At 36.8% G+C, this 24,550-nt stretch overlaps 2 long non-coding RNA genes across 2 annotated transcripts; both read left to right on the plus strand.

Moving 5' to 3' along the window:
- Nucleotides 1–344: 344 nt before the first annotated feature.
- On the plus strand, nt 345–2,716 carry LOC115916869. The gene is made up of 3 exons (XR_004061637.1): nt 345–424; nt 2,022–2,195; nt 2,417–2,716. It is a non-coding gene; the product is annotated as an uncharacterized LOC115916869 (long non-coding RNA).
- Nucleotides 2,717–7,624: 4,908 nt separating this feature from the next.
- Nucleotides 7,625–23,670, plus strand: LOC115916862. Its single transcript, XR_004061636.1, has 3 exons — nt 7,625–7,717; nt 19,209–19,373; nt 23,545–23,670. It is a non-coding gene; the product is annotated as an uncharacterized LOC115916862 (long non-coding RNA).
- Nucleotides 23,671–24,550: the final 880 nt, after the last annotated feature.

Here is a 24,550-nt window from a genome sequence, read left to right on the forward strand (position 1 = left end):
ATGTTTTTTCCATGTTGACAGCATTATATTTAGGGTAGATTGAAGGAGAGTTTTGTGAATGAGACATCCTTAGAAACATAGATGGACATACTTTACTTATATAGATACACTTAATTTTGGAAGCATTTCTTTGTTCCTGTGTTTCCATTTGTTCTTTTTCCTTGGGTATGTACGGCCACTCATCCAGAACTCCATGGTTTATGGGGATTTTATGGCTTCTGCCCACACCAGTGTGAATGTCCTAAGCGCCAAGTACAATAGGCACTACAACTACACCACACCAAACAGTTTTCTGGAGTAAATCATGCTTTATAATGTCCTCCTAGACAAAAAACAAAACAAGAGGCTGTCATGACACATGGAACACTTGGTAAATGGCATGCAGAAGTTTTCTTCAGAAAGAGGGAAACCAGCAGCTTTCCAGGTAAGCTGTGAAAGTCTCATCCTTTTCTTTCATTTTTATAAATAATCTTTGTTTTATTGCAAATCTGCATCACCTTTTCATTGGACTGATTAGTTGTGGAGCGGCATTTGTGTTTCATTGAGACTACCAGATTTTTGAAGCTGGGGTTTATATATATATAGATAGATATATTTTATTGTTTTTTAATAGAAGATCTTTGAGCTCTTTAGCTGCTTTTGGAGAGAGGAGACAATCCATTTAAGCAAGGACAAATTTGGAGGGAGGGGGAATGTAGTGGGGCTACTGTAAAATGGTGGGAGGGAAGCAAGTGTCTCAGTAAAAGCTAAATCCAAGGAAAGAGAAGAAGCAACTCCATACATGTGAATTTTGAGGGGTAATGAAAGCAGGAGGAACATCTGTGAAGCCTTTCCATGAGGTGCTGTCACCTGCTTGTGAGGCTAGTGCCACTTAGCCCCAGTCAGTGCTTCTGCTTACAGTTCATTGGTGGTTGACCAGCCCACAAAGACAGAAAGAAGGGGAAACTGCTTAGAAACCTTTACCCCATCTCACCCACACACGTGTTCCCTAATCCCCTTTGCAAATTCTGAAGACAAACCATAAACCAGCGATTTCTTTATTCAAAACTAAAATTCTGTGTGCTTTTATGCAAATGAAATGCTCAGCTTCAGGCTTTGCATAACATTGCATCTTGATGCTGCTGCGTGAGGTTAATAATGGGAGCTGGCTGGCTTATTCCCACTTTGTCAGCTGAAGGCCTTCCAAAAAATGGTCAACAGAAAAGAGTGGCTGAGTTGTTAAAGTCTGTTTTTAATAAAGTAGCCCCTGGTAGTAAATTATTAACATGCTCTTTTTTCTCTGATTTCTAATTTGATGAGGACCAAATGGTAATTGGACAATTTCATGTGCTGCATGCTGTGCTGGCTGACAGACCCACAGCTCCAGGCACTATCTAGCCAGGCACTTGAACATTGAGCCATTTTTACCCTGCACTCTGGAGCTTTACAGAAGAATATCAATTGAAGCACTGTTTAGTGTTTTCCTTAAAGAAAAAGACATAAAGTCAGCTCAAACAAATTGAAAAATAAATGAGTGGAGAGATTTGGGATCTCTACAGTCATCTGGTAAAATTCAGTATTACAGCTCTGTCAAATGAAATGGTCAAATTTTGAAAAGGTAAATTTGGTTCGTTTTGTAGGATTTCAGGAGCCTACCAAATCAGGAGTCCTCAACACCTTCTGTATGATTAAAGTTTAAACCCTCTAAAATTTGTCTTCCACTTTGTTTTATCAACCCTATCTGGATCAGATTACCAAGACCGCTCTGGTCAAAATATATTTTCATTAGCTGCTAGACAAAATGATTGGTAGGTTAGCAAAAAAAAACAAAACAAAACAAAACAAAACAAAACAAAAAAAAAAAAAAAAACCAAACCATGCCAAACTCACAGTTATTTCAAAATATTTCTTTATATGTGAAGAGATATTGTTCCTGGATATTTTTATATGAGTTTCTCAACTGGTAGGCAATGAATTGCTATTTCAGCACAATAACAGGTAGTTTTTGTTCAGCAGTCTCTGAGTGTGCCTCATCCTTTCAGCAAGGCTCTGCTGGAGTTATCTGCTCAGATTGAATACCAAGCACTTTTCAGGGCATCCTTCTGATCATGTGTTGGTGCCTTTGCTGTGTGCAGCAGCTGCGCCTCCTTTGCACCACTGAGACACCTGACTGCAGCCCCAGCTTCAGCAGCAGGACAGACATCTGAGCATCTCAGGTCAGCTCTGGGGTCTGTGGTGGGTGCACTTAGGCTGCCATTATTAAATTATTTATGTCCACAAAATTCTGTCAGGTACAAATGGAAAAAAAAATTTAAAAATGAAAAGACAATGCTTCTTGTTAGAGACCCACAAAACATGAGTTTTGTTTTCAGTTCAGGTTTTGGATCTCAGAACCATGCCTAATGTTCTGAATAATGCATTACCTTTTGCCCTGTAGGTAGAAGATCTAAAATCCAAACTTGCTACTCAAGAGGCAGAACTGCAACTGAAAAACCAAGATACTAAAGCTTTGATTGCTAAGATAGGGTTTCAGACTGAGAAACTGAGCCAAGAAAAGGCCATTGCAGATGCAGAGGAGCTAAAGGTCAGTCTAATTCTCCTATTTACTGATGTTGAGCTATATTTAACACAAAATAAACCTTTTTAGGTGAACAGTTTTGAACAACTTCCTCTCCAGGGAGCATAAAGTCTAAAGAATTATTATACTTACACGTGTAACAGCATTTCACACCATGATTACCACTTGACCTTTCTTTGCATTATGCCTTTTCCTAACCTTTTAGCTGTTTTAATGAGATGAAAGAACAATAAATACTGAACTCATTCAAGCATTTAATGGATGTGGATCTTGAGAATCAGACCTATTTGTAATACAGTAAATGTCAGAGTCGTATCTTAACACTTCAGGTTTCTAAAGGCTTTGAGGGTCTAGGTAAATTAAACAACTCAATTGATACAGTCCATTCCACCATTTTACAAGGCATAAACCTTGAATCTTAAGATTATAATAGCATTCCTGACAATATATGTCTTCAGCGTTGACTCTCCTTTTTGCTCTCAGTTCAGCCTATTAGCATTAGTTGTCAACATCTGTGTTGGAAACTCAGAGGCTCACGTGCTTTACTGTTCACCATAGAATGAACAGAAATGCATTATTTCATCAGGAATCTAGAGTTTCCATCTACAGTTGCAAGCATGGCTTTTGAAATAAAGCACCAGTAGTATGGAAAGTGAAGTTCCTCTGCCTTTAGAGTCTGGAAGGCTCATTCAAGTCTGGGATTTGGCTACAAAATCTCACGTATGTAGTGTCATTGACCAATAGTGCAGAAAGGAGTTCTTAACTGACTTGTAATAGTTGTTAATGCCTGATTTTGAGACATAGAAACTTGGAAAAAAGTTTCCAAAGACTATAGTTTCCAGATATTGACCAGTAGGGAAGACTGTCCTGTCTAAACATTTAAAATGGCCTCTCATTTTCTTCTATTTTGTTTCTTAAATACTTACCACCAGATGATATTTAATACCTTTCCAAAAACCTTGTGTCTAATCATAATTTTACTGAGAGAAAAGTAATTTTTGAACCTGAGATAAATGAAGACGTTATCAAGACCTTTATATTTCTCTGGATTATGCTAACTTCAGCCTTTTGCTGATCCATATCTCACATAGGACTTAAAAATGGCCATGAAGTTTCAAGTCCAAATGGTGCAATTAATTAAACTTGTACAAATGGGATCCAACAGCTCAACATCTTACCAAACACTTTTCATGTGATGCTTTTCCTTTATTAGTTCCATATGCTTCTGATAAATTTGGATGTTCAAAATACACCCTTAACACAATTTTAATTACTTCATTAAGCAGCTAGGTGAAACACATAGAGTGATTATTGTGAGATAATCACATCTTTGGGCCACTTTGTTTCAGGGATGAAGTTCAGCGCCTGACACTAATGATTACTGTACTCCACTGTTCATTGCTTTATTGCACTTCTGAAATGTTTTCATTGGAAATGAAAGTGTCATTTTGTGCTACATTAATCTAAAACTGTTTCATAAGGCTAACGATAGTTTCTAAACACTAATCTTCTCTCATTTGTTACCAAAAAAAGCCCAGCAAATGAGAATACATCTCTAGCTAAGTAATTTGTGAATTTCTTCCTAATTGATTAAAATATGTCACTCTTTAAAAAATTATTTTTGCTCTCCTGTTCTATAGATTTTAAATTGGAGCTTACAAGGGCTTTTTGAGTTTTACTGCCTTAAGCAAATATAAATACCTTGGAGGTATTGACTTGGAGTGAAGTATTACTTAAGAAAGAATAGGTGAAGAATGGAAATCACTTTAGATCTGACTTATTAGGGAAAGTGAGGTCAGTCTGCATTCCACATAACTGTGGCAGGGCTGCACACCTGTATAGTAATAAACAAGGGTTTTACCACGAAAATGACACTGGTAAGGTTTTATAATAGTGGGCAGTAACACTGCTGTCATTTTGGTGGCCATTATTGTGCTCTGAATGTTGTCAGCCAGAGCAGCTTACACGGGAAGGTGCATATGCCATAGCCTTTTAAAACAAGACCTACCCTTTTAAAGACAAAAACCATCTAGATCATGGTGTAGGTATATGTGTGACAGTGACACTAGCTGAGGATTAGGAACAAACCATAAAAGTTGCATCACAGGAGATGAGAGACATATTTAACTTGATTAGTAACTTGTCATTTATAATGTAATGCAAATTGATTTTTAATATTTCTTATTCCCACAGACAGTAGCTGTGTGCGTCCTATCTAATAAATGTGTACATGGAAAATGTCCCCAACAACTGTAGAAACAAGTTTTGTAAGGGTATTAAATTCTTACAGAGGCTTGTTACTGCCAATGCAGAACGCTTGATCCAAGTCTTAACATCTTGATCACTGTAATATCTTTCTTCTCTGTAATTAAACTAGGTTTAAGCAAGACCTGACAGGAAATGAGTCTGTGAGATGAGCATGAGGTACAAGGATAAGGATGAACCAAGTATAACTGACTTCAGCCTCAGGCAATGTATCTTTAAAAGTGTGTATGGTAATCTTCCAAATACACAATTGCTGATGATACAGAATGCCCCCCAGGTTTACTCTCCCGCATAAATTTGCACCAAAGAAATCATAATCTGCTTTTAAATAGGTAATTTAATTGTTGCAGAAAGTGGTGGAGGCACTTAGATTTCATGTAAGACTGATGCTAACTGATGTAAAGTCGCTGATCTAAGCCGCTGTTAAGCCATAATAAGTGTCTTGACAAAGCTGCTTGAACAGATGATTATTCAATTTCCAAACCTGAAATTAAGTACAATGTTTCCATATAGGATATTTCCATTTCTCCCATTCCTTCCCTAGTTGTGACCCATGGTTTCAGACTTGAGGAATAAAAAGAAGGAAAATTTGGCAAAAGATGGAGGTTGGTTTGACAAATTTTATATGTTTTCCTATACCTCAAAACTGGAGTGAATATTTTGCTATTTAGGGAAAGCTCCAGTGCAACACTGAACCAGTCATTACCTTTTTAGTATATCCTCTAATTATCTAAAAGAAAAGCCTTTGAAGGGGAAGAAGGGGCAGCAAAGGAAAAAAGTTCATGGGTCTCAGTATCTTAGCAAAAAGTGTTCACTCTCTTGTTTAGCTCCAGCTTTTGCATTTGAACCTAGATCATGATAGGCTTGCAGCTTCCTACTGCAATGGCATGGGCTACTGAGTTCCCCCCAGTGCTCAGTAACTCCTCAGGAGTAACACACTGCCCTAATATCCTCCAGCTTTTTGTACAGACACCTGCTCTCCTGCCCTGCATCACTAGGTAACACCCCATCCCTCAGGCATGGCAGTCACACCACTCACTTTGGTATCATCTACAAATTTGCTGAGGGTGAACTTGATCCCACTGTCTGCGTCACTGATTAAGATTTGAAACTCTTCTGTGTCTCGTCCCAGCCTCAGCAGCATGGCAGTACAAAAGGCAGAAAAGGCCTTGGCTCTGTGTAAGCCCTGCTCAGCAATAACAAAAACATCTCGGTATTATCAACCCTGTGTTCAGCACAAACCCAAAACACAGCCCCATACCAGCCACTGCGAAGAAAATTAACTCTACCCTAGCCAAAACCAACATCCTGTCACAGTAAGGGAAAGGGACTAAGGACAGAAGCTGGAAAGCCACAAAACTCTTTATAGGGGAGGTAAATATCAAATGAACATCAGACGATATTGAGATGAAAGAAGAAACTAAGAGTTAAAAAAGAGAGTCAAAGAAAATAAATCACATCTTCGTTTTCTTGCAGCTTGAATTTAGAGGGAGAAGATTTGACAATACATCACTCTTTTCTGTGTACCTTTGGTGACAAACTCAAGCCAGCCTGAGCACTACTGGGATTTATTGGATGCAAAAACAGGAAAAAATGAAAGGGAGAGCATTTCATTATATTTATCAAATTTTCCCCTAATTTCTCAAGCAAGACATGAATCACAGACTGTATTTGTGGCAGTGAATACTTCTGTATTTTGGGGAAAATATTTTTGCCTTGTACTGAACAACATTTCTAAATCAATCAGCTAGTGCAGGGTTCCAGTTTTACCTTTGAGGTAAAAGTAGGATTTAGCTTCTGCTTCTCAAAAAAATTGCACATTATATACACTGGAACTTCTCATAGGTTGATGACTCTGCAAGATTTAATCATCTATGATAAGGAACATATTTCTCAGCATTGTCTGAAGGTCGCCAAGGAACATTACTTGAAGGATCCAGATTTCAACCCAAATTATGTTCACACAAATTCCTTTGTAGCAGCTGGTCTCTGTTCCTGGACCATCAATATAGTAAAAATCAGTGAGGTATGTATATATCAGCTCTTGAACTAGCCCTGATGGGGGAATTTCAGTTAATGATTTTTTTATTATTTTATTAGGCTCAGCTTAGTATTCTGGGGAGCATGTAACAACTACCAGAGATCAAGTGGGAAGTGTTCAGTACTGGGCAGTATGTATGCATGTATTTCCTAGTGGTAAAAACGTGGTAAAAGATATGTAGCTGTCCAGGACTTTTCAGCTGTCATTACAATGCAACAGTTGGAAAATATTCTCCAGATGTACAAGTTTCATTTGAAACATTAATCCTGGCTCTTTCTGTCTGGAGTATGAGACAGGGCTTATCAATTGTGATTCCCTGGAGCACCTGGCAGCAGGATTTCTCCATTCATCCTAGCATTATAACATGCTCATTTAATTACTGAACAGTAAAAACTTATCAATTGTAGAGAAAATCTACTCAAGTGTAATGCCTGTCTCATTTCCACCTGTATTCTAAAATCATAAAAGTGATACTTATAAATTAATTCTAGTTGGAGAGTAGGCCCACTAAGGTTGCATTTAGTTCTGCTTAAAATGTCCTTCTATAGATTATCATAAAATCTGCTGTAGTCAGTAATGGAAGAAATCTTTACTTGACTCACTGTTGTGTAGAAAAATGGGTCTAAAACAAAGATATGTAATGAAAGACTACTGGGATTATCTTAAAGTCTTTCATCAGGAGTAGTTCATAATTTTTGTGATAAAGTGAGACCAATTTCTTCTCTAATGTACCAATGTGATATGTCTTTTTCAAGGTGTATTGTGAGAGAGAACCAAAATATTGTGCACTGGCTCAGGCTAACACTGAATCAGCAGCTACAGAAAAACTAGAAGTCATCAGGGAAAAACTTCTTGTAAGTATGGCTTGATTAATAAACTTAATTCTCTAACACCTCGAGCCCTCTTAATTTCATTAACTTTTACTTATTTATTTCTTTTAATGTGGTTTATTTTTATTGATTTTATTACTACCTAGTTCAAATATTAAAGGCATGCTCTCATTAGGGATTATCACTATTTTCCCCACAAGTGTACTGAAGAACATTCTGCCATTTGGGTGGCAGCCCATGAAGCTGTTTACCCAAAATGACTGACTGAATTTCCTCAAAGCCATCTAGGCACACTATAACCACAGGCTAATAGTTGGAATGGTGGTTGATAGAAGTAACTGGCTGTGCATTTTCCGAGGAATATATGCCAAGTTTTTACACCAGTAATGGCCTCCTTCAGTATAGCAATAACATCCAGAAAGGGCTTCAGAAGCTCACGCTCATTTGCGTTAAGATTTGTCATTAAACACATGATAAAAGCAGCATCAAATCTCCTCTGATTTTCTGAAAGACCCACAAACATGGGTACACGTGTGCTCACATGCACATAGAAGAGGAAACTTTGTTTAGTCTTTTACTGACAAGTGTCTTGTGAGTTAATGATGTAATTGAAGACCCCACTTGTCATCAAGTATCTATTGAACTTTTGAGAGGGATTATTTGTTGTGTAAGTACGCATTTAATGGAGCAACTGCAGCACAAAGCACTCTTGATACAAAGACATCTCATGGTATCTTGGGAGATGGTGGGTGGAAGGAGTTTCTGCTGCAAGCTAATCAACCTTACTAAGCAAAGAAATCTTCAAATGCTTTGAAAGCTGTGACATTAATTAGGTTTAAAAGACTTTGACTTTGCCTTAGACCTTTTTGTTGGTAATATTTAGATCTGTAATCTCACAGTTTAAGATATCAAGCAATAAAGGCTGAACAAATCTGTAATGTGGCATTTATTCTCATTGCTTTCTCTTGAACTGGCATTTTAAAAGAATGACATTCACTTTTATGGAAACTCTTGCAAGCCTGGGAGTTATGGTATTTTAGAATTTAATTCTTTATTTCAGGAATTTCCTGGTTTCCTTCCTGCTATTTTAATATCCATTTTTTTGTTGTTCTGAAGGAGATACAGTTTTAATGGCTAAACAAAGACAGATTGTACCATCTGGCTTTATCTTCTGGTGCCTCTGACCCCCACCCCAAAAATCCCATCAGCTGTTACAGCAGGTATTTTTCTTCCATGTGAAACAGCCTTAGCCTTATGACCTTGGAGTTGCCCATTTAAATCAAAATCTACCCTAAGGAAGCCTCTATCTGCACTAAAAGACAGTTTTATGGAAGCATCACATTTTTTATTTCACACATCTATGCTGATATATGTCCATTAAGTACAAACACTTTTGGACAAAAATAGCCTTCTAGTGTTGTTTTGGGGAGATTTTCTATTTTTTGCTTTTTTTTAAATACACAGCAGTCACTCCTGAAACTCATAGAATCTTTTATTGTTTTAATGTGTTCCTCTGAAAAAAACTACTAATACATCTCTTTTCCTTGCCTAACAGTATCTCAAATAACCTTTTCCTGGTTTAGGTGACCTTGCATTCAATCAGCCTCCAAATCCAAATCATCCCTTTTTTGCATTTTTTTACTTCCCATTTTTTTTACATTTGTTTACTTTACCTTTTCTTACATTTATTTACTTCCCCTTTCCTTTCTTCATGTGTTTTTCTGGGGGTTGTTAGCAGCAGTATTTCTCTCAGCTGTGCTTAGTTCCTAATAGGGAGAATTCTGCACTACAGGTGAAGTTATGATTCCTTTGCATTTGTCTGTTTCCTGTGTTAGGTCAACACCTGTCATACTGTCATTTACTATGAATATTTTTACTAACCACTTTTTAAAAGCCATACTGCATATTCAACCAAGATTCCCTTTACATGCTGGGGGGATCCCATTAACACTGTTATTTTTATAACTGATTCATACCCTTGCTGATCCACCTGATGAACTTCTCTAAGGAATTGTAGCTTTAATTTTTAATTCTCCAGCAGGTATTACTCATAATGATAATAAGCTCCAGAGCTCGTGGGGTTGTTGAATGAATAACTCTACAGTTGGACAAATTAATTGTTAACAAATGCAAAATAACATATTTGAACTTTTTATGAGTACTTCTTGATTGCTGTTAATTGATTCATAGCTTAGGAAAGAAGACATGGGGGCTGATCATGAAGAATTCAAAGACAACTTTGAAGTTATTCCTGTATTGAGTTGAGAGTGGGAGTGAATAACCCCCAAAGGTCCTTCTAAACTATATCATTTTATGATTCCAAAAATAAAATTGAAATTTAGTTCATCCAGTAATATTTTATAAGATTAAATTCAGCAGAAGAATGAATAGGAAATACCTGTCTAGGCAGTGTGTCTCCTTTATATGCTAAGATCTATTTCTAACATTTAAGTAAGTATTATATAGTAAAAATTCCTGCACACATCACTCAGGAAAACTTGGTTTTGACTTGTTTCTCATAACTGACTTGTGATTACTCCAGGAATTTGAAGATGCCAAGAAGAAATTCAGTTTTATGAAAAACCTTAAAAAATGTATCCTTACATAATTCATGTCTTAATCTACCACTTCTGTACTGAAGATTATTGGCAATTTTTTCCTTTTTTTTAAGGCAAATTATTCTTCTTGAGCATTTCTGTATTTGCCTCTTGTGGTCCACATGTTGCATTCATCTTGGGAAGAATGTCCAGTCACCATTTTTAGGTGCTCTCCTATACAGTCTCCAATCACTTCACTTCAAAAGCTCCATTACAGTGCAATCCTTCGCACAGGCCAGGGCAAAATATTGTGCATTCAAATGTCTTACAAATTCCAGATAAGAGTAGGATTCTCATCTAATGTATCATCATTTTTTTCCATTTGTGAGGTGATTGAAGTTACTGAATTCTACAAACTGGTTAACTATATATATGTTATATCCAAACAGCTTCCATACACTTGCACTAGCAATGATTTCTCTATCTATTGTATTAAACCACATAATTTCTCGTTAATGGAGAGAAAATGTTAAAATGTTATTTAAAGAAAATATTTGAAAGTGATTGAAGTAACCTAGTTTTAATTACATGTCTAATTTTATCTAATAGCTGTGTGGCAGACTGGAAGTTATCACAATGTCCTTGAGTAGTGTATAACATTAAGACACATATAAATGACATTGATAGCTTCCTGAGGACCGGTGACTAGAAGGAAAAAAAAAATTGTAAGTCAGCATGCACCAGAACTCCAAACAATCTATGAAGGTTAGAAGGAATTTTTTTCCAGAATTATAACAAGCTGGGATTGTGACACCCACTTTATGAAGTGTTAATTCAAAAAGTTTTACCTATAGGAAATTATATGGCTGAGAGATGTATTTCTTCTGATGGTTTCCTACCTGTGAAATGTTAGAGGATGATGAGAGACTGTTCATTAGAAAAGTTCAGCAGATGGAATGAAGTCTGCAGATTGGCAAGTACAGGTTCCCTTCCGGTCTTTGCACTTTGCTCTCTGGGTTCATCCTTTTTCTCCATGTAAACATGTACAACATGGTCAACAGTGAATAAATTTCTCTGCAGATTTTCATCCCTATTCAATGATCCTGAACTGCACTGTTCAATGTTACATTTAAAATCAGCTCGGCTTCCTCAGCTGGAAACTTGCATTAATCCGTATGCTGAAGGACATGGTGTGCAGTGTGCTGTTCATGGGGATGACTGTTATGTACAGCAGGAGCATTAACCAGAATTAGCTGATGAAGAGATGCAAATTCAGCACGAAACATTGACATTTTACTGTCACCCATCTTAGTGTTCGAATAAAAGGCTGCAGATATATCAGGCAGTGTTCTTTGTCTTTTCTAGAGAGTTTTACACATAGCAAAGTTTCAACAGTTCCATTTCTCCACCCATAGTAGTTCTTGATCTGCTTGATTTCATTCTTCATTCAGTATTATGCAATGTGGACCCCTGGCCTATGCAACCTGTTCCAGCTAGTTCATGTCAGGCTTTTAAAAGGTAAGATTCACTGTGGAATGAAGTCTGTGAAATTAGTATAAAGGGAAGGCAAACTTGTATATTTTTCTGGGAGAAGAAACAATGAACCATGCAGGCACTTCTTAGCAACAGGTACTTAGATTTTATTTACCTTAGCAGCTGATAAACCTGTGTAGCCCATCAGCCTGTAAAAAGCTCTTAGTGCTTGACTGAGTTGAGTAAACAACTCAGAGTTGTGTCCATAAAAACAAGAATTTTTCTGATATTAAAGGAAGATCACTCTCTATATATGGACATTTTTCTGTGCCTGTTTCTCTGGGCTATCAGTCAACTGCATCCAGTCAGCAGGACTGCCCCCTATTCTTCAGTTCTTTTCTTGCCCTTTTCCCTTTCAGCCATTTATTTGCCTGTCTCTTTTCCATCTTCCTCTATCAATTTTCTGAAGAATAAACTTGAAGGCAGAGCATCAGATGCTAGTGATCTCTGCTTCTGCACTCATGGATATTCTGTGCTCCCTGACTCATAATTCAGCTTCTTTCTCTTGGCAGAGAGAGAGCGGCAAGGAGAGATGTACATATTTTTCATATGGAAGTTTTTGTGGCCAGCAATTCTCAGCAATGAAAACCAGTGCAGCTGTTAGTAATCAATAGCACACCTTCAGTCTAGGCAGCACAGTTACTGACCTCCTTTCACTTTCCATGGGCTCCAGAATACATCTTTAAATGAGAAATGATGAGGGGATGGGCTGCCCCCGCAGTCAGTTCACAGACAACACCAAGTTGGGCAGGAGTGTTGATCTGCTGGAGGGTAGGGAGGCTCTGCAGAGTCAGATGGGCAGGCTCTCCTCCCAGGCAGCAAGGACAAGAGAAAATAGCCCCAGGTTGTGTCAGAAAATTATTATTTTGCATATTAGGAAAAATTTCTTCACCATAATGGTTGCCTGGTAGAGTCACCATCCCTGAAGGTATTTCAAAGATTTGTAGGTGTGGCATTTGGGGACTTGTTTTAGTGGTGGGCTTGGAAGGTAGTGCTGGGTTAACAGTTGGACTCAATGATCTTAAAAGTAATTGCTGATCAAAATTATTTTATGATCTATGGGCAACATTGTAATAAATATTGTTACAGTAATATTTTTGATGGTAAATATACACAGGCTGGAATTAATAATAGAAATATACTGTGTAATTCAAACATTTTAAATGTTCTGAAGATGATTAAAAAATATTCTGTGGAGGATGATGGCTATGAATCCTTTCTTGTATGCTAAATTTTTAATATCCCATCAAGTCCAACAATTTCTGTATAGTAAATTGATTACAGTAAATTGAATGAAAAGGTAGTTAGGAAATATCAAAAAAGATTGTTTCTTCGCAAGCAAAATTATTTTATAAGTATTTTGAGTGGAAATAAATCAGATTTCCATCCTTCATGAGACTAGTTATCTGCTAAAAATATTTGTGAAAATTATGATTTTTACATTCATATATATTTCACAGAAAGTATGCCTATACTATTCAAGAAAAAAAAAGAGAAGTAAAGTTTAGTATTGCAAAAGCAAGGAAGTTGGGCCAAGCTGATCTTTTTTGCAGAACTGGTACAATTTGTATTATTTATCATTACAATCATTGTTATTAATAAATGAGAGCACTTAAAATGTACTCTGTGCCTGACAAGGATTATCCAAGGGCACAGTCCAGCAGGCTTGCTATGGATGTAATGGCTCTCTGCTGTGATTTGTGGAGCAGAGTTTCCTGGCCTAGCTTCCTTCAAAGGAAGTGTAAAACACTTCCTTGAAAACAAGTGTATTTAAAATACATGGTTTTTCCCATAGGGTGTTGGATTTAGGGTGCTGGGGTACAAAATGCAATATGTATTTCTGCTGATGCTAGGCTTTATTTATGTTGCATGCTATGAAAAGATGACAAAAGGGAATGGTGTGTTTTGTAGTGACAACTTTCCTATTCAGAAATCATAGGATAAGAACTGCTGTGATAAAGGAGACTATTATATACAAAAAAAAAATCAAATCCCACAGGTATTGAGGCATTGCTTACTGTTTGTCTCACTCTCTCATCTTTACTACCTGGGCCTTTGATGGATGATTGTACTTGAGCTATAGCCAGCTCTGTGTTATCATGCAGGCAAACTTGAGGTGTCTAGAAATAAGTCTCACCTAAAAAAGAGTAGAGAGTTGTTACTGTGCTCCTCCTTCTTTTGCCTTGAATGCTAGATTAATGAAGTTTTATAGCCCATTTCTGTTAGATCCCTTACTGAGGATGATCCTCATATTTACTGAGTGTAAGTCCTCAGTAGTCTCTCAATTAAGATTTATTGCCATAAAAAGTCGATTGGCTGCCTCATTATCCCTAAAGAAATCAACCATCTTTATTAATCTATAAGATGCATCTTTCCCCCTTTGCCAATAAATTTCCTATTTTAAATTTATAAATAATTTCTACATTTCCTGGTTGCACACCACCAATTCAAGCATTAAACCTGACTGAAAAGAGCCAAATGTCTGATCTTGCAAAAATGGTAAAGACAGCTTTTGTGGAGGTAGGCACAATGTGTTCCTGCTGCTGTTTTTTCATTAAACCCCACAGAGGAAAATTTTGCCCTGAAGTGGAACTCACTGTTGTTAGCTGTCTATGTTACTCTAGAGAAACAAATTGGTTTGAGGTAACTTGTTTTGAGGCACATGCAGTATGAAGCCCCTGAAAGCAAAGCCAGGGACGTTTGCTGCCTTCTGAGCAGAGTGCAGAGAAGTGTGGTTAAAGGTGCAGCTCAGCATGCAAAGCTGCCCATGAGCAAACTACTGAATGTTTTTGTGTCTCCAGGCTCATATGCAAAATGGAAATAATAATGCTGTCTTGCATTTTTTTTATTTAAATTGTTGTTAGTTAATGTACTTATGGTGGTCCAGGAGCTGCAGGAAAAAACCCACAGTATTTAGCAAAACATTTCCTCTGAAGTTTGTGTCCCTCAAAGTTAAAGGTACTGCCTAAAATTATTGTTATTAAAATATATTATTTGAAATAAACGTAATAATGCTTTTAAAAAACAAAGAAAACACCCAAAAAGCAAACCTTAGCTACACTATTTACCCATGCTTTTTCTGTATAAGCTCACGTCTTCACTTGAGAAAGCAGCTGAAGAAATAGTCCTATGTCAAGATGATTAACAGAATAAACAAAATTACTGGGCTAGCCAACTGGTTGGTTAAGTGACCTGAGGAAAGAAGGTTTTCCTTGAATGTTCATCTTAGTGTGAGTTTTTAAATAGCTGAAATTTTTTGTTGATCAGGAGGCTAAACCTACATTTTTGAAGATTGTGTGGGGAAAATAGGTGGGGGAAGTGCAGGGGAGGACTAAGGTGGCAAGATAACAGTTATTAAAAATCCTTTAAACTAAGAAAAAGACCCAACCAAACAACCCCAAACCACAAATAAAGTCTCAATAAAATTGTGTGAAGTAAAATGTGCTCTGCCACAATTTTATTTCCTAAAAATCAAATATTGCTGAGAAACTGATATTGGCATGATTGCTCGAGAGAAATCTCAATAACAAAGTCACCACGTTTATACACAACTGTGAACACATTGTGACAGCCTGGGCAGCCTCTGGTTAATGAGCAGAAAGACTGAATAATCCTCTAGGTCAGGATGGAGCCGCCCTGCATCTGCCCTTGTTGCACTTTAGATTGCAAATAAGTGGAAGGCACCCATCAGATATTTGCTATTTGCTTTTGGTTTTTTACAGAAACTAATAATTTTTAAATAAGAATGAAATGTATTTATGTTAAAATTATATGTTTTTCAGTGTGATTATTAGCTTTATTTGCAGAAAAACTTCATTAAAGCTACTGCATGCCTATTTAACAGAACCATGGGAGTCAGCCACAGCATTGCTGAGCAATCTCTCCTTGGTCTTTACAGAAACTGTTCTGTCTCAATTCATCATCTAGAATTTTAACAATTCCTTTTGTTGACAAATGCGTGTATATGACAGGAAATAGAAGGTACAAGGAATATTTATACTATGACATGAGTTCCCAAGGCAATCTGAATAAATATTTTCATTTGGATTTCTTAAAATCCCTGTGACCTCACTTTCTAAGATCACAGTGTGGATACTTTTGTTTCTGCAAATATCTCAGCACAGGCCAGCAATCACTATTAAATCAGTTTTGAAAAAAATTATTGTAAGAGCATAAAACTAACCAAAATACCCCAGCGCAATTAAAATAGAATATATGGGGGTTTTTTTCTGATTCTGTAGTTACTATGCTAGAAATGTAAAATATGTAAATAATCTTTCCTTTGGTAGAAAAACTGTGAAGTTGATGTTACTATCTGCATATGAAAATTTTGTTTGTCCCAAGACACCTGAGATGGTCCCTATTGGCCTGGCCTTGCAGCCCTCCAAAGCCTTTGGAAGCCTTTGACTCTTGTGCAAGTCAATGGCCTTAGCCCATGGTTAGGCTCCAGGTCTTGAAGAGTTACACATAGTTAAAAGAATTTTTTATCTCCAAAATTTGAGGTTTTATTAGTGATCTTATTGTGTAAGTTAACGTGGAAAATATTAGAAAGGATTAATTGAGAATGTCAAGCCTTTTCCTCTGAGAATAAATTCTTTTTGACTAGAACAGGAGACAGTTAACTTCTGAAAAGCATCAAGACTGATGATTTTTTCTATATAGCATTGACCTGGAAGCTCAGCCATTCAGACTAATAAATCAGGCAATTTATATTTAATCATTAACTAACTCCCGAGCTGAACAGCTGTTCAAAATTAGAAATGGGTCACCCCGGCCAGGATGACATTACAGGCAATCTATAATGCATTAGAATAAAATTATAGTGATTTTTAACTGTCTGGAAATTTATTACACTGCATGTTCCAACTCTTAAACCCTTGTTAGCCAATGTCACTAGTGATTTATGGTGCTTGGCTGGTATGGTAAAATTACTGAAGATTTAAATAGACAATCATTCTATGTTTAGCAAATCTTCAAATTTCAAAGCTATTTTGGAGAATGAGGTGGATATTCTTTATTGTTTATGACTTACCCATCAGTGACAACAAGAAGAAAGAATGGATAAATCAAAAAGCCCTCTTGTAAATTAATGGATTTATTGTCTTGTTGCCCTCAGTTAATGATTTAAAGAAAAATCCAATGACTTCTCTAGGCAAAAATTGATGTCTAAAATACCTCAAAGCAAAACTGCTACATTGCAAAGATTGCTGTTAGAACCTTTATCAGGAATGGTTCTTTACTTGCCACTCATTGGGCATCTCTCATGGGTGGAACTGGGGTTTAGGAGGCCTTGACACACCAAATGCCTGTGTTTACACTGCGAAGCACATACATGCTAGCTCTTTAAAGCAGCGTACTTTGATTAAAGATACTTCTATTTTCTTAGTATTAAAGATTAGATTAAAGATACTTCTATTTTCTTCTATCTTCTTATAGGACCTTCTATATTCCTCTTTTATAACAAAACATTTGAGTTCTCTGTTATCATTGAATTCTGCATCTGCCTTCCCAACACTGAATGTTTAACATTTTCAGTATTTCTGAGTTTTCTGAAAAACATCAGTGGAAAATACTTCATGAATATCAAATTCAACAATTCTTTTATTACTTTGGTTTTGTACACATAGAAAATTGTGTTTTAGATGAGAATGAGTTGTTATTTGAGATTGATTTTATAATCTGTACAATCTTTTATAAGCTTTCAGAAACGAGTACATGTAAAAGTTTTCTTTTAAGCCCTGAAGCAGATGACACCAGCAAAAAAACAAGCATTTAGTATCAAATTACATGAAGTATAGAGTATTCTTTCCATTCAGAAATTTTCATTGATTTAAATTACATCACGTAAAGGACTGGAAAAGTATTACTTGATTACTATAATTTCTCTGGAAAAGCAAATGTCTGTATGGGCAGAGCATAAATGGCTGTCCTAAAAGTAGTTCTTGGGTGCTTTCCTTCTTTCATCCTGATCCTTTCTCTGCTTCTGTCACTGGCAAATGATTTCCTGAGGTTTCCCTAATGCAAGTGAAGACAACTTTATTTTACCTTCAGTATTTCAAACAGTACAAAGAGGAAAGGTTATGGCAGTTTATTCCTATTTTACACCAAGAATTTTATCCATTTCAAGATTACTCTCATGGGTGGTCAATTTTTACCATCCTCTCCATGTCCAAGTTATTTGAGCATGCATTCCTGCATAGGTTCATTCCTTTGCTGGGAACTGTACACACAGAACAATCAAAGCATAATGTGCCAAACCTGCTAGTTTGGGATTCATGCCTTGTCACAAATCCTGCCTGAAAAAGAGAGGATGCATATCTTCAATGTCAATTTTCTTTAAAGAAGATGCTTTAATTTTTTGAAAATCTTTAGAAACCAGCTTAAATTTCAAATAGATGGTGGGCTGTCTTTATCACACAACTGGAATAAAATAACAGCTTTCCACATAGCTGCTTATAATAAATTATTGACATCTGAGACCATCCCTGACTATTCATCCTAAAGATCCCAGGGTAAACATGGTTAAAATGAACTCTGCAAAAGAACAAAATAGCAAGGGAAACCAGGGCTCTCTGTAGGAAAAAAAAAAAAAAAAAAAATTATTCTAAACTTTGAGTTAAACTTTGACAAAATCATTGCAGCTGGAGGGAACCTTCTGATATATTCTAATCCATCCTCATTGATCAAACAGGATTGGTTAGACCAGATTGTCCAGGACCATGAAAATTCCACAACCTCTCTGGGCAGCCTGTGTGTTTGGCCACCCTCAGATTTTCTCCTGTCAAAATTCCAAACCGTTGCCGCCTTAGCTGAGTAAGGTGTTTGTAGTTAGTGGGTAAAAGAAGAAAGATAAATAAATCCCTGCAGGTCTTCACAGAATCGTAGAACATTTGGGGTTTGAAAGGACCTTGAAGACCATCTAAGTTCTAAACCCCCTGCCATGGGCAGGAATACTTACTCTGCTGCTTTTCTCCTCCCCTCGGAAAAAAAAATGTACAAAAAAAAGTAGAAGTGACGTCTTTATTTAGGTTGAAACAGCTTTATCTTCTTCTTTTTTGTCTTCTAATATTCTTGTTTCCTTACCTTATCTGAATGTAGCTGGAAATGCCTGCTCCGGCAGCAGGACACCAGGCGCTGCCAATATTGAAGTTTGTCCACCATGATTTATCTGATCTAGACAAAAGCACCAATTACTGAAAAAATCAGTAGAGAGAACGTTTGACAAAGAATTCTATCCCATTGTTTTCAGCCTCAAAGGTTTCAAGTCACCAAGTCAGAAATTCTGGATTGTTTCCAACCTTTGCAGTCTTTGGAAGTGCATCTCTTGCTGATGGAGTACTTCTCCAGTTGTACTTTTGTGTGCCTCTGGTTAATAATATGGAGATTAAACATTCTGTCACTTCCACGGTGCTCAGGAGATAACATCTTCTAATTTTGCTTTGCAGTCCAAAAAACTTGTTGGAGCCAGTCCATTGAAAACCTCAAGGCACAGAAGAAAAATTTCATGGGGTGACATCTTATTGACAGCAGGATTTGTGTCTTACTTTGGAATCTTCATACAACAACATCACCAGGACCCAAAGGGACATTTCTGGATTCCTCCTCTAAAGGTACAAAAAGTAAAATTTAAAGTACAGATCTGTATATGCAAGGGCCTAACTGAAGGTATTTGTTTTCCAGGATATGTCCATATGTACAGTTACATATATATATATATATGGTCTGTGTGTGCACAGAGGCATACTTTCCTCAGATTACAGGTATCTTTTGAGGGAAATGAAAGAGAGAGGTTTTCTAGCAGAAGAATATCCCTTCCCTTTTCAATTCTCAATGCCAAAGTCTGCTCTTTTTGACACCTTTGTAACAGCAAAAGCTGTAAAAATGATACAGAGATTCCTATTCTGCTCCGCTCCAGGAAGACCATGTAGTTATGATAATCCTCATTTTTCTGCGCATGGAGGAAATCATGATAGTACTCAGTAAATGCACAGAAGTTCAAATCCTTGCAGTTGTCTCTGCAAAGCTTTCTCCCTCCTTACTTTTGAAGCTTTGGACCATTTTTTCTTCCTTAGTGCAAATGCACCTCTCCCCTTTGTATTTGTTTCCTATTTCTTATATGCATCATATCGTGATGAATGTCTTTTATTCTCAGAAATATGTGGAATGGGCAGCACTTACCTCATTTTCAATCCCAGGTCTATGACACAGCAGGTGAGCTGAGTTATGAGGACCCTCTGGAAACAGAGTTAAATCCAAATTCGAGTTTCCAAGGTCAGCACTCGGAACAGCGGGGACATCTCTTTGTAGACATTTGCTTTGTGCTAGAGTTAAACAGTTGCTAATTTGTCTAGAGCTTTGCTTTACCTGGAACCTCTCTCTGTCCTTCTCCACCAAAACTTGCTTGCAGATAAAAACCTTTCTCAGAAACCTCCTTCTATCTTGCAGCCTTGCAGGTGGGTAGAAAAAACTACCCTGTATATTTTCAATAGTAGGACTCTGGAAATTAATGTCATTCTTAAGTCTTTTAAAACTTTTCTGAAATTGATTGAACATTTTTATGAATAAAAATAAACCATACTGTGATGTTTTACTTTTAAAGATGCTCTCACTGAACAGCAGTAAGATAAAATACCACATTTCAGTTTTGATTGCCTGCAACTGAGGAAGAGTGGAAAATAAGAGACAAATACCCCAGTTATGTTAAAATAGAAGTTTATTAATAGTTCTCTACAGAAGGACCACCAAGTAGTTCTATGTCATTAAGTATCAGTTTTGGGCAGAGATGGTGACAATAGATGTAGCTATATATTCAGATATTTTTCGTGCATAATTAATATTAGGAATCCTGTTAATACCTCAGTGCTATTGTTTTTCACAAGGAAGTATTTCAGCTCATGAAAATTATTGTATTGGTTGTCTTACAGTCCAGAGATAAAACAAGTCATGTATTCGGTCTTTTGATATATTTAGATGAACGTGTTACACATGGGAGATAGATATATTGCATGCTTGCAGAAGGGAGTGTATGCCTGCTGGGACCTCTGTGCTTGTATTTTCAGCACACTCATCAAAATTTAGGTTTATTTTGGGGTCAGACATTAGAACCAAGAGTTAGACAATTTAAGGTGGTATGTGTTCTCTAATACTATGGTAATTATGACACTGTGCCACAGAAGCTGCACTAGAGGTATGGTGCCACTCTTATTATTAATAATTGTGCAAATTTAGCTCAACTTAAATATATGTAATCTTTTTCATTATAAAGAACTGTCAGACATATATGGGGGTTGTTTTTTTTTTCAGTGTGCACTTTTAAAAGAAGCTTCAGTCTAAAAGCCAGCAATGAGGACTAGACATGTCCAGGGAGAAAGAAAATTTTGATGGAAGACTTTTTAGGATACTTCTGAATGAGGGGGGAAGGTAATACTGATGATGCAGTGCTTTCCTTTATTTATGGCTCTTGAATTCAATCCAAAAATCACTAATCAGGAAGCCTGCAATAATACCATGAAGGACTTGGTGGGCGTTTGCCCTTTATTTCAGTAAGGAAAAAAATTAATTCCAAACATCTGGTATAGCTCCTCTATCACACTTCCACCAGCCCTTCATGTTTGTTCCAAACAACATACTTATTCACTCTCTCTTATTCTGTTGTGCTGCATTAGGCATTTCTTTTCCTACCCAAACCTGTTTGGTAAGCACTGATTTCAGACATTCCATTTCTATTTTATTTCATCTCCTTGCAAGCGCCTGTGAGGGGCTGGCACCCAGGAGGTGTGGCTGTGAGATGGCTGCTCTGTGACAGACCCCCTTTAGTGAAGGGGCACTCACACGAGAGCTTTGCTGCAGCTGCAGCCCCACTGGGAGCTCCGTGGCTGCCTCTGCCCCTGGAGATGGCCCCATTCTCTGGCTTTTGAGGGCAGCTGAACTATATTAATAAGATGCCATGGGAATCCTGCTTTAATAATTTTTTTAACAGATAAATACTGATTTATGTTCCAGAAATAGGTGCTCAGAGCATGCAGAAGCATTGAATTTGCAATATCAGAATACAATGACTTTTATTATATATGATGCATTTTTAACTTTATTGAACTATAAATATTTTTATGAAGTAAATGTCTTAAGAGAAAACACTTTTGTAAAGTCTGTTATAAATATGATAAGCTGCTTCTCGTCACTTTCCTTTCATCTGAAACTCCACAGGGATCCTCCTTACTTTTCTGCCTTACTTTAATTTATATCCCCCCAGTTGTCTTGTGCAGTGCACTGAGTCATGTCTTAGTGCTGCTGCTTGCTAACCTTGCTGGATGATAATATTCCACTCTGATTCTAAGGCTCCTTTTCCTGAGACAGAAGGCCTGGACCCAGTTGCCACGTTCAGGGATGATGCTACGGCTGTGGCATGGAAAACACCACTGTTCTAACAAACTGTGAGTGCTGACCTCTGATGATAGATCCCCAGCAACAGGGAATTAAACGGGTAAAGAATAAATATGGGGCTGACCTTAAAGTCGTATGTCTAGGACAGAAAGAATACGTGCATGCTGAAGAATTGGCTTTTGCGTTTACTGCCTTCGAGTTCCCCTAATTTTCATAAGGGATTTTTTGTTGAAATGCACTTACTCAAAGAATTGAAATATTGCAACAATTCTGCTCATTTATTCATAGCGTCATTTTCCTTTTAAAATTGTGCTTGAAAAAGCACCCTTCTTACGCTGTTTTCAAGTGAGGAGGAGGAAATTAAGTGCAGGTTGATGTGCACTTCTTGTGTGGGTCAAACCATTTTTTCACCAGGTAAAGTGCAAAGCCTGATGGTAAAACCTTACTTATACTCTACAGTTTGGTCAGCAGACCACAGCATGTGCACCTCACATGCATGTGCAGCATTCAAGGCAAAAGCCAATATTGGGTCATTTCCTAGTAAACAAACATATTTGTAATTCTTATACTTATGACTGAATTATACGCTAGCTGATAGCACTGGCATGTAACTGATCTTTTCATGTATTTTCTTATCTTTACTTAGATTTTGGGACATAATGCTCCATTTCAAAGGGTGTTCAGAGTTTTTTCTTCTGAATTCCAGATATAACACACAATTACACAACACATGAAATGGTCATAGTAATACCTGAGTTTTAAAATAGATCTTAACCACCTAGCCTGTCTGTTCATTTGAATCAACTCTTTTCCCTTATCTGTCCTGGTTTTTTTTTTTCTTCTTTTTCCAACCCTCACAAATAATCATGATTTTTCATTCACACTCAGTAGTACCCTGCTCTGTGAAGATCTATTGTCTGATTACTTATCTTTCCGTTATTATTTACTCCTTTTCCCATGCCCATTGAAATAGATTTCTCCCAAGTCATTCGGATTCTAATTGTTCTTGAAGTCCTTCAAGGAAGTGTTTATTTTTTAAATGAGGATATACCAAAAACTGTCACACAATAATATATATAAGGATATAGAGATAGAGATATGTGCTCCCCCACATTTCTATTTCAGTTCCCTATTTCCATATTTGCTTATAAGGAAAACCACAGCTATATATATATATATATATATAATTTTTAATATGAGGAATAGCAAGAGCATAGGTAGAAAGATGTTGAACTCAAAACTGCCAAACTCTTAAACACTGGGAAATTCTTTGTGAACAGTTTTCCATGGTTTAACCACGTGTTTTTAGAAAAACCCTATCATTTATATTATATAAAGGAAATCTTTCTACAATCAGTATTTATCTAATATTGGAGGCGGGGAAATGATATTTTTCAGGTAAAGTTTTCTGAAGACCATTGAAAGAGCTCTGGCTTTTGATAAGACTGTACAAATTGAAAGCATGTGTGACTCTATTGATCCCATACTTGATCCTCTGCTTGGAAGATATACAGTTAAAAGGGAAGGTATGTATGCTTGAGTAATCAGAATTTTTTCATGACAACTAGATCTATATTACTTTAATTGCCACATTTTGCTTAGTGCTTCAACTCCTCATGTAACAAATGATTTATTTTTAAATAGCAATGGCTAAAATCTGGAGATGAGTGGATATTAAAATGTTAGTATCTGCATCTGATTAGGTAGCAAAATTATGTCCTCAGTTTCCAAATTGAACTCAAAATACTGTATAGATGTGTGTTTCTCAAACTTGAGTGGAATTCTTTATTACTTCAACAAAAAATTAGTAAAACAAGGAGTAGCATACATCATAATTCAGCTTAAAAGGAAGGAAAGTATTTCCTTTCCATGTTAGGCATCTACAGCAAGGGAGAAGACATTGGAAATTAAGGGGGATTTGGATTTAACAATAAAGGGTTTTCCAGATGCAATATCAGCTTAAGAAAACTGTGCCTTCACTATGCCATAATTGGTTTTTTGGCCACCTCATGAAGCAGTTTAAAAAAAAAAACCACCACACAACAACAACCAAAAAAAAAAAAAAAAAACAAGAACCTTGGAAAGTAACACAAATGAGGAAAAACTGATATGGTAGGACACAGGGCAGAAATACATAAGCCAGAGGTGGGGACTGTTTCTGTTGTTATTGCTGCCAGCCTCCCATGCATCAAACCAGTGCAGCTGATCCTGGTCATGAATTCATCATGGCAGATGTCACAGAGGTGTTAATGCCTGTTCAGTTTTCTCTCTAAACTTAAAAAATACCATTAAAAATATTTCTTAAGATCTTATTTAGGTGCCTTTTAGATACACATTTTCAGGGTGATAATAAGGAAAATAAAGGAGTTTGTACTAGGTGCAAGAGAATTTCAGTCTGTGATGT

This window comes from Camarhynchus parvulus, chromosome 2, assembly GCF_901933205.1.
Source record: "Camarhynchus parvulus chromosome 2, STF_HiC, whole genome shotgun sequence".
NCBI lineage: Eukaryota > Metazoa > Chordata > Aves > Passeriformes > Thraupidae > Camarhynchus > Camarhynchus parvulus.